The following is a 13115-nucleotide window of genomic DNA, read 5'->3' on the forward strand; positions in this document are numbered from 1 at the left end:
CGAGTGGAGTCATGGCGAGTAGGGGTTTGACCAGCGCAGTGAGATCTTTAATCATGTGTCTCATGGTTGCTATCTCAGACCTAAGAGTGTTAATAAGGTGAGAGGTATTGTGTGGTGCAGAGCTTTGTACTATATATATATATATCCAAAACCAATCCCGCCTCTCGACAAAGAAATTGGTCTGACACTTGCTCAGGTTGCCTTCAGGTAATATTTATTCACCACTTAAAAGGTTTCATGAGTCACCACCGGGAAACACCTGGCAGACGCGTTTCGGTGAATGCCTTCTTCATTGCCAGCTTTGTGTTCACCAGTTCAGTACAGTTCATAAGGCTTTATTTCGGAACATAAAAACAATGTCCATAAAAGCACAACAAATACAGGCAGGGTACATTCACCGATAAAAGAACATGATATAAAAACAATCCATCACAATAAATAGTTAAAAAATCATACTTTTCCTAGCCCTAATCGCTTTCAGAAGAAAAGTAGCTGTAAAAAAGCAGATATCAGCATGATTTAGGTTAAAGAGCAGCATCCTGGCGTCGTGAACTGTCCTAACACCAAATTTAACAAAAAAAGGTTTTAAAAAGACAATGCGAAAATTTTCATATAGCTTACATATCATTACAAAGTGCAAAGTGCTTTGTGCGGAGCTATTATCACATGGGCACGCGCCCTCTGGATGCTTGTTGTGGGAAGGGAAAGCCACCAAATGGTGCACGATCCCCAACCTCAACCGAGTTAAAACAAATCGGTGGGACGCTCTGTTTACGTGCCTTAAATAAGGTTGAAAACCCACACTTTCATTATATTTGACATAGAATGAACTAGTGGATAAATTAACTCCGTTGCATCGCCGCTGCTCAGATTTATACATTAAAAAGCCATTCTTCAATTCAGCTTTAGACAAGTCAGAGGCTGCTAGGCTGTCCCCCTTGACGTCAACTCCAATTATCTCCTTAAAGGTGTTAATTACGTATTTAATCCAGGAGATCTTTAGATAATTATCAAGGGAGAGACAGTCCCCTATAATAGCTCTGTTTAAGGACGTTTCTTCCTTCGCCCACACAGCACGCCATAACATTAGTGGTCTTAGAGCAATTAAATCAGACAGGTGGGGGATTCCTAGTTCCTTGTGGACTAAATCATTAGAAGATGATTTTGGCAAGCACTAAAGTCTTTTAAGGAAACAGTTTTCCTCCACCTGAAGACCACCTACAGATACAAATCCCCATACCCCTGCTCCATAAATGGCAATCGATAGGGATCTCGCCTCAAAGATCTTACGCATGTCTTCAATTCGCCTGTCACCCAATTTGGTGGCAAATTTACACACCCCATGGCCGCTTTTCGCCATTTTGGCCCGGACGTTATTGAGCTCACAGACCCAACTCCTATTTTTAGAAAACGTTCACCAGTTCATTTGCGTTGGGCTTTAATTTGCTGCTAGCTGTAATCCTATTGGCGCTCTCTCATCCAATAATAGTGGGCTGACAGCGTCGTCTCTATTCACAAATAAAATTCAAAGTCCTGACTCTGTGATGATAAAATATAGATGTTAAATAAATATTATGAAACCTTGATGAACAGTTACTGGACATGTGATGTATTAGCCCACAATTGCCAAGAGATGATCATGTACTCGATATTTTATTGTACATTAAATGAAATGCCTAGTTACACCCTTTGCGGTTTAAGCAAATAAAGTATTTCAAGTAACTTCTCTTTTGGGGGATTTGGTTGATAGCCAACTGCTCCTGTGTCACATTAAATAAATATTTATTTCTTTGAATGATCAGATGGCTTTTGTGTTTGATTATATTTTGACTTCTACAATACGAATAGCATCAAAGCAGTTTAAAAATTACAATTTCCCCCCACAATTCTAACACCTACTATAATCAGTTTACTCCTCCCCATTCCACAACAATTCTATCACCTCCTTCCATAACCACTAGGAAAAATTCAATCCCCAGTAAAACCACAGAGCACATAGTTTGCAAACAATTGCGGGAATGCTCCAAACCTGCCTAACTAAAGATGACAGACATCTGCCCTGAAGATGATCCTACAGCTTACGAATGCTTTCTAAGCAATGTGTTTTAGTATTTTTGTACACACTTTTCTTAGTCGGTGTGCTCTTGTGCCCTCCGGAGCAAAAAGTATGCCTAATCTTGTGAGCTCTACTTCTACATTCTTGCAACACATGCACAGAGACCTCTCTCACCTCACGTTCACCTACTCTGAATCAAACACTGGTATTCCTCCTACACAACACCTGATATCAACACATGACTGACGCTAGCACACAAACTATAAACGGTCATGTTATATCTGTTCACTGATACCTCACGCCATTGGTGCAGACAGGCTTTACTTTTCACAAGAAATAACCCAGAAAAAGCAAAGTGCCTCAACTATCTGTTCTTATGTAGGATACGGTCAAAGATCCAACCCAACTGAGTAGAACCCTGTGGACAGTAGTAAACATCACCCAGCATGAGACCAAACCCACTGTACTGTATCTCTTCACTAAGCCACATGACATCCAATCCAAGGTAGACAGGATGATCAAAAAGGGCACCATAGGGGAGGACACTGTATGCCCGGGACTGCGTAGAAAAGAGGTTCATGGAGGTAGCAAGACCACCACACCAGTGCACAAATACGTCCGCACCCACCTCTGTCTGTGGTCCTGGGGCAGGCCTTAACATCTTTGGGGCCACTTTCTTTAAGAACAAATGGAATTCCAGTGCAGGGCCGCTCATCTCAATCATGAAGGGAGAAATGAGTCCAATTGGAGGGAGTCCAACACCAGCATAGACACCCTGTGCAAGGAAATCTGGGATAGAGCGATCAATGGGTGCACATGGTTGGAGGGGAAGGGGCAACCCCTAATTGTACGAACACTTGCACTGCACTCTTTATGTTTCAGAAGCAAGGGAACCATACCATTGGTCAATAATGACAAATGTGACATCGTAATGCTCATATCAGACCTGCAATGGGGCACCACCACGTTGATGGATTAGTACTGGCAGTGCGGCGACCAAGCCTACACCCAGCTTGTACCCGGATGGCGGGACCTCGGCACCCTTGTGACCATACACACCCCAACCCTAATCATCCTAGAGAAGTTCTGTCTTAGTTGTCTCAACATCCGTTACATAAGAAAACATCTCTGTTGCATGAGGCTTAAACGAGAAGAACTGCTGATTATTTTTGGCTGGATTCAGTACAAGGACATTCCAGAAGAATTAACACTGTTCACAGAGACTCAAGTAAATGCTGGAGGGTCAATGCCCTTCTTCACCATGAAAACAAAAGCGAACGCCCACTGTTTGCAAATAATCAGGTGGGAAATGATGAAGATGATAAATAATACTGAGCTCGGCCTAAGTGCTATAGAAAAATTAGGACAAAAGGGGGTGGTGATGGACGGAGCATCTGAACCAATCAAACACACACACCCAGTCAAAGGATCTGGGTTTGATCCATCACCGTTCTTTAGCCCACTCTGCCACCCCAGTTCAGACAAAAAAATTGGGAGCCATCCGCCTTATGGTGATGCAACATCGGTACGTGTTGGACTTGATGACTGTGATAAAGGTTGGGGTGTTTGCCAAGATTGTTTCCTGGAAATGACATGGAAGATGGGACATTAGCTCATACCATCCAAAAACTGCATCATCTGAAAGCTGAAGCGAAGAAGGAGGGAGGTGCCCGGAGCAGGACTGTTTGAATAGTTTATTTTCATGGGTCTCCTCATGGGTGCCCAAACTATTCACATCCCTAATGCCGGCTTTAATTATTATACTTCTATTATGTGGTTTCCTACAAGTGGGGGTTTCCTGCTGTAAAAAGCAGTCCTCAAATTGGGTAATATGCACATAGCTAAGGAAAAAGTAATAGACACTACAAACACACACACACTTTCAGATAATATAACTGTCATGACATGTGAGGAGGATTGAGTAGTTGGGGAGTCAGCAAGAGGGGTATGCTGGAATGGGTGAATATAATGTCAAATAAAACCATTATATGTGCAAGATTGACAACAGCAATGCCAATAGATGCGATGTGAATGTATGACATCACCTGTGCCTGCATAACCATGCCAATATTTGTCTATGCAATGTCGATGTATGCCATAATCTGTGCCCGTATAGCAGTGTTGACACCGGCAGTAACAATGTCAATGTATGCCATAATCCATGAATAAATGGCAATGTTGTTACCAGTAAGAACAATGTTGATGTACGTTATGACCTATGCAAGCATAACTGTGTCAATACCAGTAAGGACCATATCGATGTACGCTATTACAACTATATGCACAATGTTAAGAAAGTCGATAAAAATTATACCAGTAACTGCCTTATTATTCTAATGAACTCACATCATTGCTAACGGATTCAACCAAGGTGACCTCCCCATCAACCCTGAGTCACAGATGCGTGGTTAGGCAGGTCCTGCAATCCACACCCATGTCTATTAAATATCAGGTCTCTTAAGCCAAAGATAAAAGCACACCCAGGGAAAACCCTGATAGATCCCACAGTTAGATCGTTGCATCACAAACAGGTCTGTGGCAAATGGTCCCAATAAAACCCGTTTGGCCACAAGCTTGCGTTCCCTAACAATATCACAAAGCTAGATACCACATGTATATAGAAAAACTCAGCCAACCAGAATGCAAAATGCTCACAACAAGTAGTGATCATGCGCTCCTCATGCTGGACATCTGGGCACATACACAATGGCCCACACTAGCTCTCCCTGAGACAGAGAGCCATCTGTGCACTTATCAGATGCCCACTCTTGTTAATTTATGACTGAGATGATTTTTGGGAATGTAGAAATTGTTTTATTGTACCTCATGAACTCCATATAATGACGGACAAAACTTTGTACAACAACAGACTTTGAGCAGACGCACTCTGTGGAGACTCTCCCGGCAGCAGCGTTCAATTAAATCAACTTGTTCCTGTTTTGCCAAATACCTCTTGTCTTTTCGTTTATTTAGGGTAAATTCATATCTGAGCAACACTAGCACATAAGAGGACAAGAAATACTATTGAGAGTACCTTTGGCCTTTTAAAGACATGTTCCATGTGCTTGCATTGGAGTGGTGGTGTTTTGCAAAATGTAACAAAAAAACTTTGTAAAATAATTGTAGCTTGGCGTCTTCTGCGTAATATCTGCCGGACAAGATACATTTTCTACCTGGAATAAGGACTTGTTGGCATTCCAGATACAGATCATGAGGAAAAACATTTTGGACAACTTGTCTTGATAGTAATGCAGCTGAATTGAGGGATGACATTGTAAATTACTTTTAGTTGTTAAGAACTTGTAAAAAAAAAAAGATTTTTGTTTCAAACAAATCTTTTCTTTGCAATACATTTTCATTTGTTCAACAGTATATTTATATTTTAAATGTTGATTTACGGTAAATAAACATACAAAATTTCAATTTGTAAAACAAAACATTTCAGTGACTAAACAAACTAAATGCGTATTCTTTCTCTGAAAAAACTCAAACAAGAATATATCAATTTTAAAGCCTACAAACCACAATGTTCTTTTTTAGTCTTTGGATTTTTTGAATGGTGGTTCATTTCCACTAAGTAAACATTGGTAGTGGTGGTGTATTGACACTTTGTAGCTGCAGCAGCATTTCCCTAAATGCTACTAACCACGCACTCATTTGCTGAGTCCAATCTCTCACTGCAGCAGCCATTCTATTAAGAGTACAACTGTTTGCCTGCTCCTCATAGATATATAAGAGGGGTTGCAGCGGTCTTACCCTTATATCATGCATCAATTTAGTTCTTTGAAGTGCAGCAGATCAGGCCCCTTGATATTGTTCTGCCACAAGTTCTTGCAATTCGCTCCTGACAGTTGGCACCACACCCAAAGCAGTGGCAGAGGCTTCAAAGTTTGCAGAAAGGTGTTCACTACCACTCTGCAAAACGTCAAGCCTTTCAATTATAACCTTCAAGTCCCTGGCCAACCTACCAACAGAGTGCTGGGACTAGTGTCATTTTCAACCCCATCCTCGATGGTCTTTTTTGTGGGTAATCATGCACAAACAGTTGGCCAACATCCTCATCCTTCATGGTCACTGCTGCAGAAGCTGTTGCAGTTGGTGTTGCAAAAATGCCAGAAAATGTTGTGACCGTAAGGGTAGTAACAGAGGTTACACTGGACTCCTCAGTTGTTGTTGACATATCTGTGGATGTTGTGGCTGGTGTAGCAACGTCTATCACCAAAGTCTCCGCTCTTTACCCACTTGGCCTCTTTGCTGGCTGGGCGAGGCTGGATGAAGGCTCATTGTCTATATTTTCCTCCTGTGCAGTATCTCTTGCAAAATAAATGTATGCCTTAGAAATGTGATGAATTACGTCATACAAATTTTGAATATTTGATGTAGGTTATAGTTTTACATTTACTTAACAGATCAACTCATAAAAGACTCATAACCCTTTTCTTCAAAGATTCTTAAATCAATGCTATGTTAATCCATGTCTTAACACATCCCTCCCTTCCAAAGCCTAATCTGAAATTCATTCATACTACATACATAAGTGAAAACATAGATTGAAGATTTGTTCATATAATTTGTTACATGTCAGCATTCAGCTATGATTGTAAAACTTTGCAATGCTATTACTAGTTAAAACACACATGAGTATTACATTTCACATATTTATTATTAGGTACATGATGTGTGTTAACACCCAGTAAATCAACTCTTTAATGTGTAGTTTGCATACTTCAAGTATACTATTACAGAGAACCGAATTAATTATATAATATAAGACCATTTATCAGGTTCAATCTCCCCTTCAGTCTCAGCACTACCAACCAGCATTTACTTGCAGGGTTTATTATGGTGCTCACTGTTCTCTCCCAGGAGTCCAGTTTCAATTTGAGTCTCGGCCCTTCTCTCCCCTGGCCAGCTGCTCACTCACTCTTCCTTTAGGTCAATGAATAGTTATTCAGAACCTTCTACTGTGTGGAATTTAGAGGCTGCATTCAATTTATTAGTGGCATTCTGCCATTATTAGAATCTTACCTTTCCACTGGCTTTCATCATGAGATAACCCATGAGTTTTGGCTCGTCCTTGAAATTTTGTTTGGCCAGAACCGAAAGATCCCTCTTGGAAAATGTGATCTAAACAGCTAAATGTAGGTGGATGTCTAATGTATTTGCTGAATTGAGATGGACTGAAATCCACAAATTTTAAATAGGATGGATGCAGGAAAATGTCTTCTACACTGAGTTATCCTATTATCAATCTGTGCAAGTGCTAAAATAGCTGCCTAGGGTTATATGTGAAGTAACATGTATGGCATATAAATATTATATATTTTCTTTTCATGTGCATTTTTTGTTCATGCATGGTAATTCTGGGTGCGGTAAGTTTGGGTGCAATGTTTGCAGGGGAAATAGCCTAAATGTAAACTATATACTCAAGTAAATTCTGAATGTTCTTTTTCTCAGAGGGTAGATAGAGCTACTGAGTTTATTGGGTGGTACATCAGGGAGCTGTAAATTCAGTACTGTGGAACCTGGCCAAAACTCAAAATTACATGAAACAGGCATGGATTTACTAACCTGTAGCAGATTTATGGATTCTGATTTAGCCCCTTCATTTACCACTTAACTCTGAACAAAAGGATTTGTGTGCATCTTATGTTTTTTATTTTTAACAATCTTGTTTTATGCCAGAGCTAAAAAGGAGAGTTACGCAATACAGCAAGCACAGCTGGACAACTTCAAACACATTGGAGAAAGGCTGTTCTGTGCTGGGTCGAGATTAAAAAGTTTATCCAACACAGGGAGTGTGAGGAAAACACAGTACATATGGTATGATAAAAGCTACTGTGTAGTAAGAGTGACATTTTACTGACAGATAGTGTGCTTACAAGTCTACAGGGGCTCCATTCCAGACTGCTTTGCAAGTGCATGTTCTTATTTTGATGCAGATAACAAGGGGGGTGGAATGGGCTAAACGCATTAGTGGTGGGGTACATTTTGTAATTGTCATACTAGCAAGCTATATTAGTAGGAATAGAGATATAATGGGGAGAGAAACACCTGCAAGACATTTGGAGGAAGAAAGGAGTGTTGCATTGGAATAAGTGAGATAGAATACAGAGCAAATAATTCCAGGAAGAAGATATGCTGAGACCCCAGTTCTGGCATACATCGTAAAACTGAGCCAATCTGTCATTTTCATCTTTTTATTCTCACCTGCTTTGAGTTTCCCCCAGTGGCCTGAACAAGTACATTACACTGGTGGAGGTACATATTTTTAGCATACTGTATACTCACCCTAGGTGGCAGTGGTTACTTTTTACATAACGGTTTACAGAAAGCTTGTAAGGGTGGCAGCAGATGGTATAAATTAGGAATACTTCTCTGTGCACCTGGGTATGCTGGCTTTAGCTCAGGCCTTCCAGTCCCCATACCAATGGCATTCGCTTCTCAATATTCTCCATTATGTGTGTACCTTACTTATGTATTGTGTTTAGCCAACTGTGCGAAAATTCAATGGTGTTCTGTATAGGCAATGTGATGGCTTTGCTACATGGTGGCTGTCCTGCATGTTTTTCATCTTCTCTGATGTGGAACTAAAATGGCAAGTTATTGTTTCCTTGGATCTTCCTTATACACCTTGTTGAAGCCTGGGAGGCTGTTGAGAACATACATCAGTTACCATCTGCAAAGCCTATCTCTGCCCATCAACCATACCCAAAGCTCTGCTTACCACGTGGCCTTTGCTTGACATCACGTAGCAGTAAGACTTTGGCTGAGGGAATTTGGATGCCTTTAACATTGCATTAAGCAGTTGGGGTCAGCCGGTTACATTTTTCTACAACAGTCCAGGAAGACAGCAGTAAAAACATGTGTTAGAAATGGGGTCTCTTGTTGGAAGAGGTATGTACCGTGTTCAAGTACGGACCACCACGTTAGTCAAGGTAAGTTAGATGCACACTTAAAGATCACCTGTGCTCACCCTCTGGTAGCTTGGAACAGAGCAGTTAGGCTTATCTCAAAATGCAATGTGTAAAGTATTTGTACAACACACATTCACAGTAGCACAACGAAAACACCACAGACAACCTCCACACTGGTTTCGTAAAATAGACAATACTTCTATAAACAAATCAAGAACAAAACAACAAAAATTCAATTAGTAGAAGCCAAGATATGAATTTTTAAAGAATAAAAAGAGTTATAGCGCTTTAAAGCAATAACCACCTAGGGAGGTTATCATATCATGCTGGACCAGGGCAAAGTCAATAGTTCAAGCTGACAGCAATGGAGCTCAGGCTGAGGACAGGGGTCACGCAGGCCAGGTGAACAGAGTACCTTAATCTTGGTTGAAACAGCGAGATGTAAGGTACAGAGGAGAAATACGTCTATGTTGAGCTCGCTGTCAAGGTGAAGCGTTGATCTTCTTCACGCAGTGGTGCTGATGCGTTGGGTTCATTGAGTGCAGCGCCGGTTTTGAGTGTGGCGGTTCCGAAGGTTATGCACAGGGTTAATCCATACTTGGAGGGGTGATACATCAATCTCCACGCAGTGGCAGCGAGGCGTTGGTTCCGAAGAAGCGGTACCGAGTTAGATGCGTTGATTCTATTCCCCAATAGTGTCAATGCGTCGGTTCTGATACACGCAGACTGGAGATACATCGATTTCTCTGGTGCAAGTATCTGGTTCCACTTCCAGTGAACCGGGCACAGGAGCAGTGATAGAGTCTCAAGCAATAGGAGGCAAGCCAACAGGCCCTTGGACATCAGTCCATTCTCTTCAGCAGGGTCAGAGAGCAGCAGGGCAGCACAAGAGAAAAGCAAGCCGTCTAGGTCTGCAGTCTAGCACAATGTCAGTTCTTGATGCACCACAGCAGCTCTTCTGACATAATCCAGTTGTAGGTTCAGAAGTGTCAGATCTGGTGGGGTTGGAGCCCCAGTACTTGTACCCAGTTGTCCCTCTGAAGGGTGGGGGGACTTCAAAGAAGGGTCTTTGAAGTGCACATAAGCCCTTTCTTGCCAGCCCCGGCTCCAGACTATCCGTAGGGGGTAATCAGACCTTTGTAAGGGGACATGACAATACCTATTCAGGTGTAAGTGTCTGCTCCTCTCTACCTTCCTGGCCAGGAAAGGCTATCCGAATGCAGATGCAGACATACCTAACCTTCCTGTGTTTGTGGCTGTCTAGAGGGAATCCACAAAGTGTAGTTGCCACCAACTCCAGACGTGTATTGGAGACAGGCTGCAGGCATGCATGCACACACACACACAGAAATCCACTTCCTAAGAATGGCATTTCTAAAACAGTAATGTTAAATCTAGCTTTACCAGTAAAGAGGATTTATCATTTTCACTCCGAAGATATAAAATATAATACAACTACTTCTTTTAAGTAGGAATTACAGCATAAAAATGTATTAAGGAACTCACACTGTTAATCTATGAGAGAAGTAGACCTCACAGTAGTAAAAAACGAAAATGCGGGTGTTGGTCACTACTAGGATATGCAGAACTTAAAAGTACATGTCCTACATTCTACTTACATAGTGCCCTGCCCTATGGGCTACCTAGGGCCTAACTTAGGGGAGATGTATGTGTAATAAAAGGGATGTTTCAGACTGGCAAATGGCTTAAATTGCCCTGGGTGTATGGTATACCACTTTAAAAGCAACCTATAAGTAAACTAAATATGCTAATTGTGTATACACCAATGTTACCATGTTTAGGAGAGAAGCACCTTTAATTTAGCACTGATTCGCAGTTATAAAGGGCTTAGAGTCCTAGGGCCAACAAAAAGAATCAACAAAAAAGGGGAGGTAAGCAGTCAAAAGGTTTGGGTGAAGACCACCCTAAGGATGATGGTCTAACACCAGGAATTTGCATTGCCTCCTGAGTTAATCAGAATTTGATTGGTTCTGCATTCCCATCAGTGCATCCACAGCTGTGTAAATATTAGTCCACTCTAGACATTTGTGTTCCTCCGTCGATCGCTCATGGTAACTTGAACTACTTCACCTTCTTTACCACAAATCATAATCTGCTCATTCTCTTTTATCAGACATTCCTGGTCTTCATTCTACAGAAACCACACTGACATTGGTAACTTCATTTTCACTGCAATCTTGAATAAACTCTTAACCACTGTTATACTGACTGACCTCTCAGGTTTGACACAGTTAATCACTATACGTTGCTATCAATACCAGCCTCTTGATGCATCACTGGAAAGCCATGTCTTCTCACTTCCTCATTCTGTACCTGCCAGGGTGGCAAGTAGGTCTGTCTGTTCTTTTCTCCTGCTATGCCACTTCAACTATTGACATGCTCTCCTTTTTTGGTTTCTCTGGGCGTAATACTAAAATCTTCTTATTTCGTAGCCTTTCTCTCTGTCTTCAGTAGAGAATCTCTAACTGCCTCATCGCAATTATAGACTGTTGAAAATGTAGATTGCTTTTTCCTGCTACACACCTCGCATTCAACATTTCCATCCTGCCAGATCTACTTCTTCCTTCCACTGAAATTCAAAACCCAGAATCATTAGACAGGAACCTTGGTGCACTTGCAACCCTACATTAACCTGGGATCCTTCTTAACTGCCAAAACTGCAATTTCCATGTTTTAAATATACCTCAACCAAGCCTTTGATCAATGCACTGGTTCATTGCAAATTTCTGCACATTAATTGCTTGCTTTTGGGTTTTCACCTGTACTCCACCCGTTAGAACAAAGTTGTACACTTCACCACAATAATCAGGTAAATCCCTGCCATTTTAGGGTACAATATGCCTCATCCAGTTTTCATGAAGACTGCTAGATATCAGCTAGAATGGGGTCCTGCACAAACAACTAATCCTGTCTTGAAAACTATTAATTGAACTCCCACCAACAAACTCTGACATAGTCTGCTTTCTGACTTCGTAAACTACCCTGTGTTACATCAAGGTTCCTATCTTTAAAACTACTGAGGTTCTTCCAACGGAACTCAGAGAGACATTTGTGCAATATGTCAATGCTTGCAAGACTGCACTCAAAACTCACTTTTTCTTGCTAGAATGCCTCAATGGTTAACAACTTCTCTTCAACATAATATGCATGTACTAATTTGTCAGCACTTAACAATTATCTCATCTGCTACCTTTTCTTTATTTTTATTCACCCATATTGTTACTGATATGCGCACTGTTTGTTGCGATGTACAGTATTTCTTGTAGAAATATTTCGGTTTGCATAAAAAATGACAGAAAGTAAAGTAGCTGTACCACGTCTGAGCAGCAGAAAGAAGCTATGTGCTCCAATATAGTGAGACATTTACTTGGGAGAGAGCTGGGCTGAATTTTCCCTATCCAGTCCAAGATCATGTCTGGAAATTGGAGCAGAGCTGTGGCTGCAACCTGCTTCAGAAGAATAGAGACCTGTAGTCCCCAGATTTTGGATAGGAGGAGATCCCAAAGGGCAAGGTTCAGAGGACTAAACCCTATATAGGAGGTGCCTTGAATACGTGAGCAACACATGAGGCACAAAAACCTTGCTTATTGGATCAGTTCGTGCACTGCGGGATTTTGATATAGGTGAAAACTATTTGAACTGAAGAATTAACTGAGTAGAACTTAGTCATTCAAACAGTTGAAACCTTTAACGAGGACTAATCCATTGCCCGGGGACATATCCCATGCATTTGGGGATGCGAAAGGAGTGGCACAAAAACCTTGCACCACAGTCAGTCAGAAACAACCCACACAACATTTGAGTTCCAAGACCTCTGCCACTTCCTGTAGTAAGCCTCAACTGCACTTCCTTGCTATCCACGTAGAGGCATTTGTACACTGCCAAAATGCCACATTCCTTGATTTAAATATACAAAATATTCTTCCAACCCATTCCTTAATACTCAACCAAGCTTTTGATCAATTCACTGGTTCTTTGCAAAATTCTGTACATTAATTGTTTGCTTTTGGGGTTTTCTCAGTACTCCTCCCATTAGAAAAAAATTGGAGACTTCACCACAAGAAGTGGGTAGATCCTCGCCAGGCAGACCCTTGTCTTGTTGTACCATGTGCCTCATCCAA

This window comes from Lissotriton helveticus, chromosome 8, assembly GCF_964261635.1.
Source record: "Lissotriton helveticus chromosome 8, aLisHel1.1, whole genome shotgun sequence".
NCBI lineage: Eukaryota > Metazoa > Chordata > Amphibia > Caudata > Salamandridae > Lissotriton > Lissotriton helveticus.